Source organism: Chrysochloris asiatica, unplaced genomic scaffold (assembly GCF_000296735.1).
Source record: "Chrysochloris asiatica unplaced genomic scaffold, ChrAsi1.0 scaffold00004, whole genome shotgun sequence".
In the NCBI taxonomy this organism is placed as follows: Eukaryota; Metazoa; Chordata; class Mammalia; order Afrosoricida; family Chrysochloridae; genus Chrysochloris; species Chrysochloris asiatica.
This window is the reverse complement of record NW_006408522.1, coordinates 10,337,042-10,357,145: the sequence shown is the minus strand read 5'-3', so window position 1 is coordinate 10,357,145 and position 20,104 is coordinate 10,337,042. Positions and strand designations below refer to the sequence as shown.

At 43.7% G+C, this 20,104-nt stretch overlaps 1 protein-coding gene across 1 annotated transcript in view; it reads right to left on the bottom strand.

The window, feature by feature from the left end:
- The window catches only part of ANXA2 (annexin A2), a 56,413-nt gene extending 45,721 nt beyond the window's left edge, over positions 1-10,692 (bottom strand). The window contains exon 1 of the mRNA XM_006831584.1: positions 10,653-10,692. The gene's annotated coding sequence lies outside the window, so the exon portion shown is untranslated. The remainder of the gene's footprint in view (positions 1-10,652) is intronic.
- Positions 10,693-20,104: the final 9,412 nt, after the last annotated feature.

Genomic DNA, 20,104 nt, shown 5'->3' with positions numbered 1-20,104 from the left:
CTATCATGCGATCTCCTGCATCATTTCTATCACCAAGGCCATATTTTCCAACTACTGATCCTTCCTCTTTGTTTCCAACCTTTGCATTCCAATCGCCAATAATGATCAATACATCTTGATTGCATGTTTGATCAATTTCAGACTGCAGAAGTTGGTAGAATTCTTCAATTTCATCATCACTAGCTTCAGCGACTGGCGCATAAATTTGAATAATAGTGGTATTAACCGGTCTTCCTTTTAGCCGGATGGATAGTATCCTATCACAGACAGCGTTGGATCTCATGACTGGTATGTTCTCTTTGACAATGAATGCAACACCATTCCTCTTCAATTTGGCATTCCCAGAATAGTAAACTATGTGATTGTCAGATTCAAAATGGCCAATCCCAGTCCATTTCAGCTCACTAATGCCTAGGATATCGATGTTTATACGTTTCATTTCATTTTTGACAATTTTCAATTTTCCTCGTTTCATACTTCGTACATTCCATGTTCCAATTATTAATGGATGTTTACAGATGTTTCTCTTCATTTTGAGTTGTGCCCTATCAGCAAATGAAGGTCTTGAGGGCGTCATCATATCAACTCTTACTTTAAGGAGGCAGCTCTTCCCCAGTCACATTTTGAGTGCCTTCCCATATGAGGGGCTCATCTTCTGGCACTGTATGTGAACTATTCTGGTGCTCTTCATCATGTTTCAATATTCAATAATCACGTAAAGTTTTCAGTGACTAAATATTCAGAAGTAGTTCGTCTCTCCTTCTTCCTAGTCTGTTTTCCTCTGGAAGCTCATCTGAATCCTGTCCATTGTGGGTGACTCTGCTGGTATTTAAAATTCCAGTGGTATAGCTTCCAGAATCACAGCTACACACAAGCCACCACAGTATGACAAACTGCTAGATGAGCAGTGGTCTACTCGTAGATCTTCTTCATTTGTGGTAGTCAGGTCCCTCTGATCTGGATAATTACACAGGATAATTACATCAGTTCACAAATTGGAGGGTAATTACATAATACTGAGAACCATGTTGACTCGAATTTTGGGGGACACAACTCAATCTTTAACTCCCCAGCATTCTATTTCTATTGGGAAGCACTGGTATAGAGAATTCCATGGTCCCATGGTCTTATGCTGGTCCAGAAATCTTTGTGGTGGTAGAATCTGTTGAAGTCTGAGATTTCTTGTCAAGACAGACAAATTTGAGTCCACCATGACAGAGCAAGAAAGCTCCAACTTCAAGTTGAAACAAGAAGTATTCCAGGGGGTCTTGTCAGAATCCTTCAGCCTAAAGATTGCCAAAGTAGAGGTGAATCTTTTAGGACATCAAACCATCAAAGTCCTGGTCTTGAGTGTGTCACCCCTGGGGGCTCTGTTAGAATTGGACTGTGTCTGCTGGGAGGGAAAAACCCTTTGTCATCTGCCTCAACAAATTCTAGTACCTCCTGTAAACAGCTAAGGAATAACAATGCCACCTTCACCCTCCCAAAAAAACAAAAACAGGGCCAGCAAGTCAGCACTGCAGACAGAGTTGTCTCCACTTACAGAGGCATGTGGGTTCGATTCCACGTATTTATCAAATCAGGCACTTCACATTGTTCTGATGTTTAGGGAATCTCCACAACAGAGGCTCTGTAAGATTTTATTGTCTTGTTCTTTCAAGTTGTCTTTCTAACTCTGAGCACTGACTTTGTTGATGGCTAGCTAAGCGTGTCCGCATGGAACACCTGGTGCTATACAGATCAGAGACAGTCTGATCCTTCTTGACATTCCCCACTTTTGTTGTTGGCCTCCCACGGCCTCCACACATTAAGGAGAGGCAGAAAATAGGGCTTTTTTTTTTTTTTTTTATAGCCCACAAATCTTTCTTTCCATCTCATCCGCCATCATTGTGTTTCTCTTAGATCAAATTAGAGTCCCTGAGTGAAGCAAATGGTCAGTGTGCTCGCTCAGATGCTAACCAACAGACTGGAGGGTTGAGTCCATCCAGCAGCACCTCAAAAGAAAGGCCTGGTGATTTACTTCAGAAATATCAACCACAAAAACCTTACCGTGAACAATTCCACTCTGACATGCATGAGGTTGCTATCAATTGGAATCCACTCAAAGGCAACTGGTTTGGTTTCTCATCAAACTAGCCCTCCATGCTACTATTAAGTCAATCTCTCTATTTGGTCTAGTCAAAATAGTTCAAATCCCATGGTACCAATGACTGCCTCACACCCCAGCAGATTGCCGCCTCCAGAGACTGGCATCAGAATCGAGCCCCACCTCCCTCTACCTACTCCTCAGCAACAATGTGCTCCAACCAAGTTGTTATCTCGCCCCTCCCTGAACACAGCCCTCCTTTCATCCACAGCCTCTTGCTTCATGTTTCCTCCCACATCCCCTTACCTTCACCTTCTGTTTCTGAGGACCCTGCTGACTGCTGAAGTTCCCACTACACTGGCACATCCTTCAGTGGGGTCCCCACAGCCCCCATTCCATAGTGCTCTCTTCCACCTCTCAATGCCCAAAACCCTCTTTGGTACCACTACATTCAGTAAAAATACACAATTGTTGAATGTACCAAGACCCACCATGGAGTGTCTACCATGCACCAAGCTTTCAACTGGCGAATCTAGTTACTGTTCAAGGCAGTGGACTCCTTGCTGTGATACTGTAGAATCAGCACTGGACTGCTAACAGCAAGGTGGGCAGTTCAAACCCACCAGTTGCTCCTCAGAAACTCTATACAGGGTCGCTATGAGTTGGAAATGATCAACGGCACTTAATAACAACATTTCAGTTTTTGCTTCTCTAGAAAGCCTGGCCTAAGACATCCTTCCTCTCATTCTGTACCTGTCAGACATCACTCAACCACAACATTAAAGGCAGTTGTTGTTGTTGTTGTTGTTGTTGTTGTTAAGTGCCCCTGAGTCCATTCCGACCCATAGTAACCATGTATAGGGTTTCTGAGGAGCAGCTGGTGAGCTTGAATCACCAACCTTGTGGTTCAAAGCGACTCTGCAGTCTAGCGCATTAACCCACAGCACCACACCACAACTCCTTAAAGGCAGTAGTGGGTACGCTTTACCTGGTCTCCCCAGTAAATCTCTAATTGACCTACAGATTTAAGAGTATCTTTGTAAACTCAGTGCTAAATGAACCTTTGGAAAAAGTAAATTGGGATTCTGCATGATTATATTACTTATAATCATGCTGCAGAAAAAACACAAATGTTCCAATCCCCACAAGGTCACAAAAGCCACAAAGCAATAGCCATGTTTGTTATCACTCCAGGCAAGTATGCTTTGTATCCATATAAATATTCCCAATTTTATGAAAGGTTAGTGTGAAACACATCTTTACCTTAGCAATAAAATAACACCATGGACTCTTAACTCCATCAAATCCCTTGGCTATGCAAAGCCATTTTGCATAAGATGGATTAGTCACTAGGAGAAACTGTCAGCTTTCCCACCCATAATGTTTGCTAAAATATTAGTTTAATATAGTGCATTTGATTAATGAGACTGTGTACACATGCTGCTAGCCCTGAAAGCAGAAAAGAGAAAGTCTTGGCATGGCTACCGTAGCTTACAAACCCTGGTAACATTCAAGCAATCAATCAAGTAGGCTGTAACAAGCACACACTAGAAGCCACACTAAAGAAAGGGCAGTGACACACACACATAAGTGCCCCCTCCCTGCTACTGAGGAGTGCCTCCCACCCAGCAGAACAGGGATTTGCCCAGGATGCAGAAGCAAGACCAGAATCCAAGTTCTCTCCCTGATTTCTGGGCTGGTGCCCTTTCAACCTCATTACAATCACTCTCCATTCCAAGAGGTTAAGAGAAAGATAAAAATGATACCAGGCTGGTGTGGCGCTGTAGGATAAGCATTGGACTGTTAGCTAAAAAGTCAGTGGTTCAAACCCACCAGTCGCTCCTTGGAAACCCTATACAGGCTTGATCTGAATTGGAACTGACTCAAACTGCACATGACAATAACAAGTGATGGACTAGTTTGAGGAGGAATCATGGTAGGGTCTGGCCAGAGACACCTGGGGAAAGCCTGGGGAGATGGGAATGGGAAGTCATGTCCCAGGATATCCCAGGTAGGGGAGAGCAGGAGCAATTATTTGAAAAGGAGCCATGTCCAATGTGATGTCCAGCGGCGAGCCTCAAATATAAGGTTCTGAATGGTGAATAATTTAATTTAGATATGGAAATGCTGGAAGATCTAAAATCCAGAGATTTTGACACAATACTTATATTCATCTGCTCACCAATTGGTCCTTACTGAAAAGAAACTCAACAGCCCTGCCTTCAAACCTATTGCTTTGAATGAGAATGAAAACACTACCTACATACTGGTGGGGTGCTGAAGGATAATGCACTGGACCGCAAGGTCAATGTGAGCCACAAGGTCAGCGGTTCAAACCCACCAGCCACTCCTCAGAAACCCTATACAGTGTGGCTATGAGTCGGGACTGACTCAACGGCACTTAACAACAACATGACACATAGGAGTCTCTGCGTAGTGCAAATGATTCAGCATACAACTACTAGCAGAAAGGTTGGAAGTTCAAACCTACTCCGAGGTGCTTTGGAGATTAAGAGTGGGGATCTGTTTTCGAAAGACTACAGCCTTGAAAACTCCATGGGGCAGTTCTGCTCTGCAAACACACAGTTGCCATGGACTCAATGACAAGTAACAACCACAGCGACATGACAGAGGAGACAATTCTACCTCTGTTCATGGCTCGCCACAGTGAACAACTCAGAACTGCACTGCAAAGCAGAACCAACACTCCGTTTCTGGCACACTTCTCTACAAAATACGAAACTGGCAGTCTGCATCACCCTGTCCAATACTCTAACCTCACCCAGATCGCCAACTGGTTTCAACTTGCAAGCATGTAAAAAAAAAAAAAATCCAGATTTAATCTCTACACATCAGTATCTTGCATTCCCAGGGAAGGGCTAGGTAACTAGCAAACAGTATTCATGTGGCCCTCTATCAGGGAAAGTTTTGCATTTAAAAAAATAAACTAGAAAAGGTGGTTGTTGTTGAGCCAGGTTTGCTGAAAGGACCACGCCCACACCAAAGTGGGTGGGAAAGAAAAATGCTTGCAGAACTGCACCCTAATGAAAGTGAGCAGCAGTTTCCTCTGGCCTTGAAAATATCAATAAATAACACACCCAGCTGTCAATTGCCTAACTAGAAAAGCCCTCAAGTGCAAAGTGAGACACTACTAAATCTGTGTAACTATTAGAAAACAAGTAATTTACATTAAAATCAGGATGGTATTAAAGGTAATCTAAGGGTTTGTCCTTTAAAAAAAAAAAAACTCCACAGATTTTATTGTATTGTCATGGTTCATTCTACAAACAGTTACAAATGAAAAAATAAAAAAGTATAAATGAAGCAGTTTAAACTTCTCACCCCAAAAAAAGAAAAGGAAAAGCAAAGACTGAAGGAAGGTTACCATGGGGGGGAAAAAAAAAAAGGTATACAAATCTAAAAGTCAACACTTTAAACAGTAAAACTAAATTGTACTGAATTAAGAAGAACCAACTTCTAGAAGCCCAAATATTAATCTGATCAAGCAAATAAACTCCTGTTGTAATGGGGCTGATCTACACAGTGGAATTTGAGCATAATCCAGCAGTTTTGTGGACACACCCACTTTATGGTTTAAACGTGGAATGTTGATACGTTACCACAAAACAGATTCCTAGCAACCATGATGAATCAATCAAGGACTGAATGACACAGACTAGGATTTCAATGCAAAATTGGGTGTGTGTGGGAGTGAGGGCGTGGGGGATTGGATTCCCCCACCAAAGCTCTTACTGTATACTATTCTCACTATAGTTTACAGAGCTGGACAGGAATTTTAAACTAAAAGAAGGAAAAAAAAAGATGGGGTAGGTGTCTTCCTGTTGTTCTCTACCCTTCAAAGCCCCAAAATGTGTTTATCTAAATAAAAGGACCTTTCTGGAAACACAGACTCGCCTTGGTTTTATGGACTTGATTAATGCTTGAGTCACACAGCCAAGTCATCCCCCCAGAAATCTCTGAAATTCTGCCCGGTGGCCTTGATCAAACTAGCAGGATGGATGGACAGGCCCAACAGCACTTGATCTGGCTCGTCCCTCCTGCCTGATCTGAATCAATATTTGTTTGCTATCTACAGCCACGTAGCTCCTTGCTCTCAGATCCTCTCTCCTGACGGTGGTTGGAGTGGGTGGAAAGAGGGGGGCAGGAAGAATGAGCTCACTTGGCACCAAGCACTTTCAGAGTTGGGAAATTCACATCTACAATTTAATTTCTGTGTTTTATGGCCCACATGTGTATTTCCAATGGGGCCCGCTAAGCCAACTCAGTGTTCCAGATCTCCCACACTGTGGATTTTGTTTACCTTCCCACCATTCAATACCTACTACACATACACGAACCTTGTCACACAAGAACACCATGCACCTAATTCTGTTCAGACTGTTCATTCTTCTCAATATAAACTCAGCACTATCCTGCTACCTCCAGGCCTGTACCTTTCAGGTTCCTGCCACCAGGAATACTATGTCTTGATGTGCTGATGTCCAGTTGAGTCTTCAGAACTTTTGAATTAAAAAACTCATAATAAAGATTCCCTTTACTTATGTACAGTCTGCTTCTGTAAAACCTTGGAAGTCTACCAGGGCAAATCTACTCTGCTCTACAGAGTCATTCAGTGACTGTGAGTTTGTGCAAATATTTACACAGCTTTTCTCATCAGGATATGAAGCTCATCCTCACCCCACACCCACTACCCTACCTCTACACTGTCAGGCTGCTTGGATCCTTGGCTCTGTACACAGGAAAATTAGGAACTAGAACCTACTTCTTCTTTCCACATTGGAGGTAAATTAGTGGAGGAGGCAGGGTTTACCAGTCGCCTTCGGACTTTGATTTCCTCTGAGCTGTGAGTATGTAGGCTGGGTGTGACCGGAAGAAAAGGGCAAGGACTCACGTCAGAGTCACTGCCTGGTATTAGAACTCTGGCCATCTCAGTGCTATTGAGGTGTGTTCTGACAGGGATGAGTCAAGATGGCTTTAAAAACTTCCCATGTAACCTAGAAGGGAGAATCTAAAAATCTCAGTAGAACCCTTCAGAAGCACAAACCTGGATACCTTCTGGTCCCGATGCTGGCTGCCCTCTCTCTGAATGAGTGGAAAGAATTTTTTTTTTTTTTTAAGATTTGTAATTTCCTCTGGTGTGGCCTGCAACTACAATAGGGTGTGGCACAAAGCGAAACAAAAGAAGTGGATGGATTCTCATGTGTAAAAAAAAAGGAATATTCCATTTCTATTAAATTCTCACAATCAAATTGGAGGCAGGTAAAGTCAGGATCACTTTACACAACAGTGTCCTGAGGCAAGTTAGATGAGATGTATGGGTCTGTGGGACAGTTTTATTGAGAGGGTGCTGAGCCCCAGCCAAGTTGGGAAACCCATGATTTAGGAAAATGAAGCGTTTAAATCCATTCATTAACTACCAATGTTGTTCTTGGTTGCCATGGGGTCAGCTCTTACACGGGACAACCTCATACATCACAGAAGGAACCACTGCAATCTCATGATCATTGGTATAATTTACTTATTTTCTTTCTCTTCCTATGAGATTTAAGGTTTACAAGAGCAGGCGCCATCTGCCTGCTTGGTTCACTGCTATACCCCTAATGTCTAGAACTCAGTGACATGTTATTGTTAAGTGCCATCCAGTCAGTTTTAACCCATAGTGACCCTGTACAGGGTTTACAAGGAGTGGCTGGTAGATTTGAGCCACCAACCTTGTGGTTAGCAGTCCAGCGTTTATTCTACAGGGCCACGCCAGAACCCCAAGTGATATATGCTGTTGTTATATGCCATCAAGTAAGTTCTGACTCATAGCAACCCTATATAGGGTTTCCAAGGAGCAGCTGGTGGGCTTGAACCACCAACCTTGTGGTTAGCAGTCCAGTGCTGATCCTACAGTGCTACACCAGGAATCCCCTAATGGCACATATATAGTTGTTGCTGTTAAGTGCCCGTCAAGTCAGTTCTGGCTCATAGTGACCCTGTATATGGTTTCTGAGGAGCAGCTGGTGAATTTGATCCGACAACCTTGCAATGCAAACCAACCTTGAGGTTGAGTGCTTATCCTATGGTGCCACACCAGTGAACGGATGTTTAAAGCAGTCCTCTAGAAGAGCCTGAGAGTCTTCTGTGACACGCCCAAGCCTCCTGAAATGGAAAATGCCTCAGCAGGCCTAGCGGCTCACACAAGCAAAGAGCCAGAACTAAGGCTCACAAAAGAGCCCGGCGTGCCAGTTCCCATCCGAGCGGGAAGAGCCGCCTGCCCTCAGAATCAATACCAATTACAGAAGAATATCTACATTGCCAAGAAAACTATTTAAATCAGAGATTAAATTCAGTGGCCAGGAAACTAATGTCTATGACTGCTGGCTTAATAGCAATCAATAGGTACTTTTTATAGCTTAAAGACACAGGGGTGTGAAAGTCTAATCCATGATCAAGCTCCTGATCAAAACCAGTGAATCAGCAATATTTCCTGCACATTTACCTCAGACAGGCAGGCCACTGGGCATTGTGGGGAATTACAAAATCCAAGCGGTCTCCAAATCATAAAGCTCCAACTAAAAAAAAATACACATACATGGCCACACCCTTTCCACACAGATGCCATAGGTACTGCTGAAGAAAGCCCTCAAGCGTTTAGACAATAGGTGGTCTGAGATGGGAGGAAACTGCTAAGCGGGATGTCGATGTCGGTGCTGTTCACTTTTCCGGACTGATCGCCACCTCAAATTTTCCTTAGTATTCAATGCTTAAAATTACAGATGCGTTGGACTTGACAAGGTAGTTTTGTGCTTTACTTTTTAAATAACACAACTCCTCTAGATTGCTGAATGTTTGAGACTGCCAACTATTCCTAATTTAACAAGCACTCGGATTCACTTTGCTTCTCCCTAGCTGGATTTAACTACACTAAAATGGCAGGAGACATGAGCACCAAGGAAAGATACAAGCATACTGGCTATGGAAGGGGCATCAGGGGCAAGATGACTGGGACGTGCCAAAGAAGGTGTGAGGAAGGCAGAGAAAAGAAAGTGGAGAGAGAGCAAAGACAAAATTTTCCAATTAATCTAGTCATAACCAACTTTGACAGTAAGAAAAGTTCTGGGAAAATATCTCACGATTGGTTCATTCTTCCTGCCTACATTAACAGCCCTTACACCAAGCCTCCTTCCATCAAAAACAAAAGTAAAAATCCAGACATGCACTATCAGCACTTAGATCCCCTGAATGTTAAATCGGTTTTTCTGGGCTAGACTGAGAACGTTGGGGAAAGTGCATGCGCACTTCTGGACAGAATACATCCATCCGTAGTCACACAGAGCTCTGAGGCTCAAATCCCTGGACTACTGAAGCTTATGCTTTTGGGGAAAGACCCAATGTGCATCCATGAGTTCACAGCTCTTTTACACAAATTCAGCACCTAAAGCTTTAAGACGGCAAATTTTAATAATGCAGTAATGACACTTTGCATTTGTGTAGCATATCAAGTTTTCATTGCACTATGCACATTTTCTGTTTTGTTTTTTGAAATCTTCAATAAGCCCCTTGCATGAGTAGAGGAAAGAATAAACATCCCTGAACCACTCTCACTGAGAAGGAAGCTGAGGTTCGCCTCTGATCTTCTCCACAGTCAGTTGTTGGAACCCCAAATCCAACACACCAGGCGAGGAAGTACCGCCGTCCTAGCGCCACAAGGAGCGGCTGGAGGCCACGCCCTTTTCTGTACCCTCAGTGCCTGACTCACCGTCTCATCATTGAGACTAACAGTCAAGTAAACCCTCCTCGCAGAACCATGGAGGGCACTTCCTTCCTTATTCAAGTTTGTTCTACCCGGCTGACTGTGACCCCCGAGTCAACTGGGAAACTTTCCAGATACTCTTAAATCAGAGGTTGCTATCCTACAAGACAATCTCAACAAGAGAAGGAGCTGAGGTTCTCGTTTGTTTATTTCCACTATTGCTTTGGTTTTATTTGTAGAGGGTGGGTGGCTACTAAAAACTCCCACCCCCATCCTCATCCCACCGCTTCCCTGCTGTTGGTCGGTTCAAGCTCCACAGATGAGCGTCGGTTTCAAGTACAGTAACTTGGCAATCGCGAGGATTACTCTCTAGTTGGTTGCAAAACTTGTGTTAAACTTGGAGGGATTGCTTATGGGTGACTATTCCACAAGAGACCCCGTGGCTCCCTCGGAGGCCACACCCAGTCCCCCAACCCCCAACCTCGCCTGGAGTGTCTGGAATGCGGGGGTTTCTCACCACTACTCCACTCCCCTCCCTGGCGCTGCCTCGCCCAGACTTACTGCGAAGACTTCAGCTGGCTGTCCGATCCCCTACCTTTCCCTGCGCCCCCAGGCCCGGGCGCAGCTCGGCCCTCAGCCACCTTTGCCCCTGCCCAGACTACCTAGCCCCTAGTGCGAACCATCCCTCCAGCCTCCTGTGTCCCGTAGCGCGGGCCTCTCCAAGAGGCCACTTCCTCCGTCCCTGCCTTCCCCGCTAAAGCAGCGGCCCGGGGGCCATAGCGGACGGGCTAGGCGAGCCCCGCTTACCTGGGCTGGGCGCCGAGAGCTGCGAGCGTCCCCAGATGCAGAGCAGAGCCGGCTGGCCTGGGTGGGGCTTTATACCCGCCACATCCTCAGTCGGCTAGGCGAGGCCCGCCCCGCCCCGCCCCGCCTCCCCCAACCCTAGACCGTTCCCAGCCCGACCCGGGTGACTCACCCTCCTCAGCCCGCAGGGTCAGCCTCGCCCAGGAGTGCTCCCCAGGCGCGCCACGCGGGCGCTATAGAGCGCCCACGGCCCTGTAAAACCCCGCCGAGGCCCTTAGCGGACTCCTGCTTCCTCGATGCCCACTATTAGCTTTGTTTCTTCCTCCCTTCCTCATTTTACTTCTTGAGAGCCACGTCGTCGAGCTCTCAGCCTAGGTTGGGGTTAACACATTTGCTCTTTAGTAGTAGACTCCGACCTTGGTTAAGTCACTTATTTTAATTTTTTAGGCGTCAATGCAATGAAAAAAGAATTGTTCCTAGAAGCATAAATATTGAGTCCCCGGGACTGGGGCCGCTGGCATCCAGCTGCGCATTACTGTCTGCAAGCATTTTGGTTTAACCTTTACCCAGCTGGTCCTGGGCAAAGCGCAAGCTTCCGGAGGGCGATTCGCCTGGCCTTGCTCTGCAGAGCCTGGCCGACTCGGTGAAGGAGCGCAGCGAACCCAAAGCCAAGGCTGTGGGCTGCCAGGAGGCGGTGGCCTGAAGCCAAGATCCCCTCCCCTCCCCAGGAGACTCTTCCAACAGTGTTCAATTGCTCCCCTAGCCTCCTGGGAGCATTCCGAGAGTCAGGCTGATCTGCCCTGGTTCCTGGCAGGACGTCCTGAGCTGGGTGGGGCCGGTGGTTTTGAACCCCGAGTTCCAACAAAGACGTTTCCTCCCTTCCTTCTTTCACTGCTGAGATTCTTTCCCAGCCATTTAGCCCGCTGCCTCCGCTGAGTTTTACCGCTTTTCTTTACGGGCATTTAGCACGAATCAGGATGGCAACATAGAGGCAAACAAATGTTTTTGTGTGACTGAGCAAATACTGTAGTCAAGAACTAACAGAAATGCTTTGCTAAGAGAACTTTGAATTCTGTCCTTTTCACACACTTCAACAGCCCTTTCTCTAGATGCCTCTGTGTCTAAACCTCTCATCTTATCTGTGAGTTGAGAGTCACTTCGCTCCTGAAATCAGTGAATGAAAGATAACCCACCGTTCATGTGGTAGAAGAAACAAAGGCTAAAAGATTACAGTGGCACACTGACGTCCCCCAGTAACTTGGTTACAAAACTAAAATAACACCAGGGATCTCTTGCCCTTGTTACTAGAGATTATACAAGACAGAACATAACTCGAGGACAAATAGAAAATGAATCAACTTTCTTGATATAATTTCTGATTAACATGTATGACTCAGGTAGTCTGAAAGCTTTAAAGGCAGAAACCATGATTATCTTCCTACTCAGGTAACATTTTGCAACATAGAGGGTACACAGGTGGAAAAGAAAAGCGCATGATTCAGCCCTTTGCGTACATCTCAGGGTAAATTCCAAGGCCTCTTATTCTTAATTATACTGTGGTAGCCTCTGTGGAAGATAAGATTTAATTCAAATCATGTGGAACATATGGAAGTCACCAAGTACCCAAAGATTTGTTTTGTTTTGTTTTGGTTTGGTTTGTCCTTAGCAGCTGGCAGATCCCAATGTGTATTTGTCACTGAGCTAAACAGTGACATGCTGAAGAATTTGGCACTGATGGTTATCATTAAAAAAAAATCAAGCTCTTGGAAGTTATGGTTTGCTGTTTCTGAGGAATGTGGAGCCACTTCTGCAAGTATAAAAGAACTTTTGAGTCCCTTAGTCCAAAGATTCACATCCTGCTTTTTCTCATTTTTCTCTTACAACTAGGAAAAATATTTACAGCATCAGACCCCAGACTATGTCAACCATTTTGTGTATGGTTCTCTAAGGGATGAATTTTGCATTTCCATACCTTTCATACTGCCTGACTAGCATAAATGGGAGGAAAAGGAGGCTTTTTGCTCCCATAAACATTTACAGCTATGAGTCAGAATTGACTCCATAGTAGTAGGTGTAGGTTTCTTGGTGTAACTATCAACAGAAGATGGAAGGAGTACACAGCGTCACTGTAACAAAAATAATTAATCAGCAAGGATCATTCCCACTCCCTCCACACATGGAGGAGACAAGGATGGGCAACTTGGCACTGGAAGCCAAAATGGGGCGCTACATAGGCAAGAAATGACTGGCTTACATGCTTTCAAGAAGGAACCTAGATCCAGAGGGCCTGGAGGAAGGTAGACTCTCCAGTGAGTAGTATCCAATCTGTCTAGCCAAGGCTGATAAAATGAAATGCGGATAGGTCTCTTGTGATATAATAGTGAATAATTGTTATCAGGACTGATTGTGAGGGTTGGAAATGTAAAGGCAGATGTTTTATAGCAAGAAAGGGAGTGATTAACTTTTCAGTCTAGGAGCGGAGGTCCCTAGGACCATCAATGGAGAAGAGCCGAGAGCGGGACCCTACCCAGAGAAGCAGTGATGCCTGAGATGGAAGCAGAGACGATGACATGGAGAGATGGAGCAGCTGGGGACTTTAGATCCAGAGAGGGAGAGCGACTGTGTGCTGAAGACCTGGGGGGCACGGGGGAAGGATTGCATGGAGGGGATTATAATCATGGCATGAAACAATATATAGATAGAATGAATTTAAAACTAATGTTCTCCCATGTAAACTATCACATAATTCACAATAAAACATTAAAAAAATAATTATAATTAATCAACATTCAATCATTTCAGAAGGTAGTATATGATCCGGAACCAATGATATTGAAGGAAAAGTTCAACCTGCACTCATGGCATTAGCAAGAAACAAGGCTCCAGGAATTGACAGAATGTCAATTGAAATGTTTCAAGAAACTGATGCAGTGCTAGTCTATGCGAAGAAATTTGGAAGACAACTAACTACCTGGCCAACTCATGAAAATATGGCCAACTGGCCTTATTTGTGCTCATTCTAAAGAAAGGTGATCCAACAAAATTAGGAAATTATCAAACAATATCATTAATATCACACACAAGTAAAATTTTGTTAAAGATAATACAAAAGTGGTTGCAGTAATACATCAGCAGGAAGCTTCCAGAAATTCAAGCTGGATTCAGAAAAGGACGTGAATTCAGAAGAGGGACATCAGTGCTGACATCAAACGGATCTTGGCTGAATGCAGAGAATGCCAGAAAGATGTTTACTTGTGTTTTATTGACTATGCAAAGGCATTTACCTGTGTGTATCATCATAATCTATGGAAACATTGTGAAGACTGGGAATTCCAGAACACTTAATTGTGCTCATGTGGAACCTATACATAAACCAAGAGGCAGTGGTTTATATACAACAAGGGCATACTGTGTGGGTTGAAATCAGGAAAGGTATGTGACAGAGTTGTTTCCTTTCACCATATTTATTCAGTCCGTATGCTGAGCAAGTAATATGCGAAAGTGCATTATATGAAGACGAACACAGCACCAGATTGAAGGAGGCTTATAAAACAACCTACCATATGCAGATAACACAACCTTGCTTGCTGAAAGAGAAGAGGACTTGAAGTACTTACTGATGAAGAATAAAGAGTATAGCCGTCAGTATGGATTATTCCATACTGAAGTAATGTAGAGAAAACAAAAATCCTCACAACTACACTAATAAACAACATCAGGATAAAAGGAGAAAAGAATGAAATTGTCCAGGATTTCATTTTACTTAGATCCACAATCAAAGCTCATGGAAGCAGCAATCAAGAAATCAAAGGATAAAGAGCAAATCTGTTGCAAAGATCTCTTTAAAGTGTTAAAGAGCAAAGATGTCACTTTAAGGCACCTGACCCAAGCCATAGTATTTATTATCACTTCATATGCATGTAAAAGTTAGACAATGAATAAGAAAGAACAGAGAAGAATTGATGCATTTGAATGTGTTATCAAGGAATAGTGAAAAGTAGCATGGATCCCTACTGGCCAGGTGGCAAGACATCATCTTAGGTACTTTGGACATGTTTTGAGGAGGGACCAGTTCCCAGAAAAGGGCATCATGCTTGGTGAAGTAGCAGCTCAACACAAAGGAAGATGAACAGATACAGTAGCTGTAACAATGCACTCAAGCATAAGAACAATCGTAAGGATGGTTCAAGATGGGCCAGAGTTATGTTCTGCTCTGTATAAGGTTGCTATGAGCAAGAGTGAACATAACAGCACTTAACTACCAACAATCTCATTTTCATAGATGAAGAAACTAGAGTCCAAGTAGTCTCCTGCCCAATCCAGAGACTGAAAAATGCACCCAAGGTCCTTACATCAGTTACTTATTTCAATATAACAAATTATCCCCAAAACCTGGTGGTTAAATTATTTTTTTTCCCTCATCAATCGGTTAATTTGGGCAAGAGTCAATGGGAACAACTTGTCTCTTCTTCACAGGATGCTGGCTAAGAAGGCTTCCTTGGAATTGGAGGGTCCAAAGTAACTTTATTCACTTGTCTTGGTGCCTCCGCTGGGATTGCTAGAATGCTGGAGCTGTCTTGGCTTTTTTATTTTCCTTGGTTTCTCATTCTCCATGTCCTCTCTATGTATCAGGGTAGTCATGGCAACTGAATTTCAAGAAGAAAAACAAAACAGTCCACAGGTTGGGTTTGGCTTGGGGCTGTAGTTTGCTACTGTTGTTATTAGCTGCCATGGAGTCATACACCATCACCACTCGTCCTGACTCGTGGTGACCCACGCACCACCATGGTCCATCACCACAAATCAATTGTGGAGCCTACTGTTGGGATCCATTGGGTTTTTACTGGTTGCTTTTCTGAAGTAGATTCCAGACTCACCTCTGGTCAGTGCACTGTTGGCTAGGGAGGATCAACTGGGTCTGCAAGACCCAAAAGAGCCACTCTCCAGCAGGTAGTTGTTTGCTTTCAAGAGGCTTAAAGTAAACGATTCCTGGCCTAGAACTGTAAGAGTGTCACTTCTGCATTCTCATGTTCAACACAAGTCACAAAAAATCAAGATACAAGGAAAGGGGAAATAGCTTCATGAAGTGAGCTCCATGTATTTACATGGATGGGAGGAGATGGCAACCATTTTTGCAGACCATCTACCACAATCCTTAAGCTAGTACATGGCACAGTTGGGGCCAGAATTAATTTTTCTGACTTTCAGTCTATTACTTTTCAGTTTACTACTTTTTTTTTTTATTTCTCACTTAGGGGAGATTATTATGCCTCCCTGGAATACAAGCTGTCTTCAAATACCTGTGTTGTATGTTTCAGACTCTCAGTAACCACAAATGTACTATTTCTTTGAGCATGTTATAAGCAGTCAGTATATGATTCTGTTGTTGTTGTGAAGTGCCGTCGAGTGGGTTCCAGTCCATATTTACCCTGTATAGGGTTTCTGAAGAGCAGCTGGTGAGCTTGAACCGCCAACCTTGCAGTTCAAACAGCTTTGCAGTCTGGTGCATTAACCCACAGCGCCACACCAGGACTCCAATCACTATATGATAATACTTTGTATTTGAAGATGTGGCTTGGAATGGTCCTGTCTTAAATGTGTCTTGTTCTTTGGGGCCTAGCATCTTTAAATTCGCAAATTATACAGCATTTAGTTTTATTTATTCATTTATTCTTTAAACAAACATGTACAGTACTAAAAACTGAGATTAACATATAGAATATGTTGTTGTTGTTGTTAAGTACCATGAAGTCGATTCCGACTCATAGTGACCCTGCACAGGGTTTCCGAGGCTGTAAATCTTTATGGGAGCAGAACACCTCATCTTTCTCCTGTGGAACTGCTGGTAATTTTGAACTGCCAACCTTGAGGTTAGCAGCCTGATTCCAGAGCTCAAAATTCCTTCTATGATGAATGAACTATTCTGAAATGTCTTGTTATTTTCACTTTTCAAAAGGAAGCCACATGTTGGTGGGATCCTTACAGTAATAATAGTAAACATAGCAGGCATGGCGCCACACAAAGGGAAGGCATGCTATTCAGGTTCTCCGTGCGGTTGTGGGCGTCGTAGCGCGGGCAGAATGTCTGACAATGAGGACAGCTTTGACAGTGACGACTTTGATAATGTGGAGGAGACTAAGGGCTACATGACTTGGAGAGTGCCGAGGAGGAGGGGCAGGAGAATGCCGAGAGCCCCCTCCTCTGGGAAGTGACTACAGGCCAACAGGAAGCAGATCACCACACCGTATATGACCAAGTGAGAGCAATCCAGACGGCGATGTGTGCCCCGTGATGGTGGAACTGGAGGGGGAGACAGACCCCTTGCTCGTGTACATGAAAAAGTTCAAGGCCCAAAAGATCCCCATCACCATTCGCTGCTACCTGCCAGACAGGAACTATGAAGCCTGCAGTGTGGACCAGCTCATCATCACCAATTAAACCCGTGCTGCCTTCTCTGCCCACCTTGGTCTCTATCCTGCTGTTGTTCATGTAAACAATAAAGTGCTCAGCCTTCCAGCCCATCACAAAAACAAACTTGCTGGCAAGTCGCCTCTGACTCATGGAGATCTGATGTGTGTCAGAGCAGAACTGTGCTCTGCTGGGCTTCAATGGCTGACTTTTCTAAAGTAGATGGTCAGACTTTTTTCCCAAAATGCCTCTGGATGAACTCAAATTACCAACCATTCAATAAGCAACCAAGTACATTAACCATTTGCGCTGCCCAGCGCTCTTTACAATATTAGAACTCCTTGAAAACAGAAGCCATGACCATGTATTTTGGAGATTACCCCTCATTCACCATAAGCATATCTAACCTTACAGCTCCTTAATAATTAGTAATAGAAACTTGTAATAGCTAAGTGTGGATGGAGTCCCGGTGTGGATTTATGGGCTAATGTGCTGGAATGCAAAGTCATTTGAACCACAAGGTTGGTGGTTCAAGCTTACCAGCTGCTCCTTGGAAACCCTATAAAGGATCGCTATGGGTTGGAGCTGATTCGACAGCACTTAACAGCAACAACAACAAGTATGGAAACATTTACACAGTGGTAAGACTTTCCCAAATGTGAAATCAAAGTTCACCACCTTTCTGCCTTCATGGACCTCTGACAAACCTTAACTAGCATAGCTAGTTTCATAGGCTCTTGCTCTTAACAGAGAGCTATGAGTTGACTGGGAAGGGTCATGAAGTCACCTACCAGAGTAATAATCGTTGTTGTTGTTGTTAAGTGTCATTGAGTCAGTTCTGACCCATAGCGATCCTGTATAGGGTTTCCAAGGAGCAGCTGGTGAACTTGAACTTCCGACCTTGCAGTTCAAACCAACTTTGCAGTCTATCACATTAACCCACAGCGCCACACCAGGACTCTGTAGTACTCTCTATTTGCAAGGAGATTGGGTTGTATACATGTATAAATTTGTCTAAACGCCTAAGGATTTGTGCATGCTGTTGTATGTAACTTTACCTCTAAAGACAAAAAGATTGATAAACAAATATTGAGCCCAAGTTCATGATATGCAAGTCCAAGTGTTTAATGTCGAATTGTACTGTCTGCAATTTACCTTGAAATGAATAAAGAAAAAAAGATGATCAGTAGACGTACATACATATCCTGTATGTAACAGAGACAACTTTCATATTGTGAAACAATTCTCCTAAAACAAAGAGTTCAAGAAAAGTGATTACGGTCACAAAATTTGGGAAATTGAAAAACAGATGAAGAAGTGACTTAGCAGGCCCAAGAACCTGAAACCTAATCTAGTGAGAGATACCAGAGAGCATGTTAGTTTGTGCCGTAGAACCCCAGAGAGGTTAAATAATTGGAGACACAAGTATCACCAAATATGAGGGTGGGTGTGGAGCTGAAAATCAGAGCATTGTTTGAAAAGCTATATAAAAACCACTTCAATCTAGACAGCTCGTCCTTTATCACTCACAGTGCAGCAACTGACACTCACCTACCCCAACCACATAGTGGATATTTACCCTCTAGAAAGGTGGGCACAGAAAATCCACATCGGAGGGCATGCTGAAATCAAAAGGCTTAAGAAAAAATCTCCATACTGAGAAGTAAAATTTCCAGTTGCCTTCCCTTATTAGTAGGAACACTGGAAGTCAATGTATTACCACTCTTTTCCGATTCTTCCCGTGTATAAGATCGCAGGAGTCCACACTTGAGGAAATTGACCTGTCCAATAATAATAGCAACAAAAACACCCTGTAGGTCTGGACTATTGGTGTTCCTTCAATGAAGTGTAACTGCTTAAGTAGAGTGAAAAACACTGGTAGGCAAGCTCTGTCTGTAGAAGTAAAGTGTCCTGTTAAAATTTAGGCCTGAAAATCTTGAATATATAGAAGTAGTCAAGGATCAACAGACACTAGAAAGGAAAAAAAAAAAAAAAAATCTACCATAAAACCCAGAAGCCAGACTTCCAGGGCGAGATAGCAGAGTAGGCAGACACACTGAGCAGACTCTCTGTAACAAAAACATGGAAGACCAAGGGAAACAGGCACAGATGGTGATCCTGGACCCCCAAACTTCAAGGATAGGACAGAGAGGTGAACTGAGTGCCCCCTGGAAGAGGAAGCTGAACAGGAGCAGTAAGAGAGAAGAAAAATGTGTGGTTGGTTAGCTGGCATGGACGGGCACAGCATTTTGAGCCTTTTCAAGCTGTTGTCAAGACAGCAACCTGATACAACACAGGAGATGATGGGAGGTTGGTGGCAAGGGAGGCGCAATTCTCCCTTGTTCTGTGCCCAGTCCCTTTCCTCCCCAACCTAGCAGCCAGTTATTCCCATCCCCACCCCCATAGGGCCTAACCTTGACTCTGTCTAATGTCAGGCACCAGGAATACCATCCATGCTTCTGGAGGGCTCTGAGCCCACCCTGAACCACCCTACACAAACAGTGACCACACTTCCAGTCTCTATCACATTCACCAGGAGACAGGTGGTGAGTGCCTAGAACACAACAACATGCAATCATCAACTAAATATAAATACAATACCACAATGTTTCAGAGAAAGCAGACCATTTTAGCTAACACAAAGAAACAAGACAAAGTGCCTCAAACAAGTGACCAAAATACAGAGTCAGAAAATATAATACCAGAAATGGTATTGGAACTACTTGATAAGGAATTTAAAAGAATGATATTTGGGCACCTTCAACAGATTGAAAGAAAGATCGATCGAGGAAAGTAAAGAAAGAATTGAAAACCATATAAAAACAGCAATCAGAAACCCAGAAGATTAATGCCAAGACTTCAGAAATAGATAGTACATTGAAAGGGCAAAGCAGTAGAATTGAATGGAAGCCTGAATTACTGAGCTTGAAGACAAATCTCTCAATATTCATCTGTTAGAGAAGCAATCAGAAAAATTTTGTTTTAAATCCAAAGAAAGCTTAAGATTTCTGTGAGACATCATCAAGAGTAATGACAGGTATGATTGG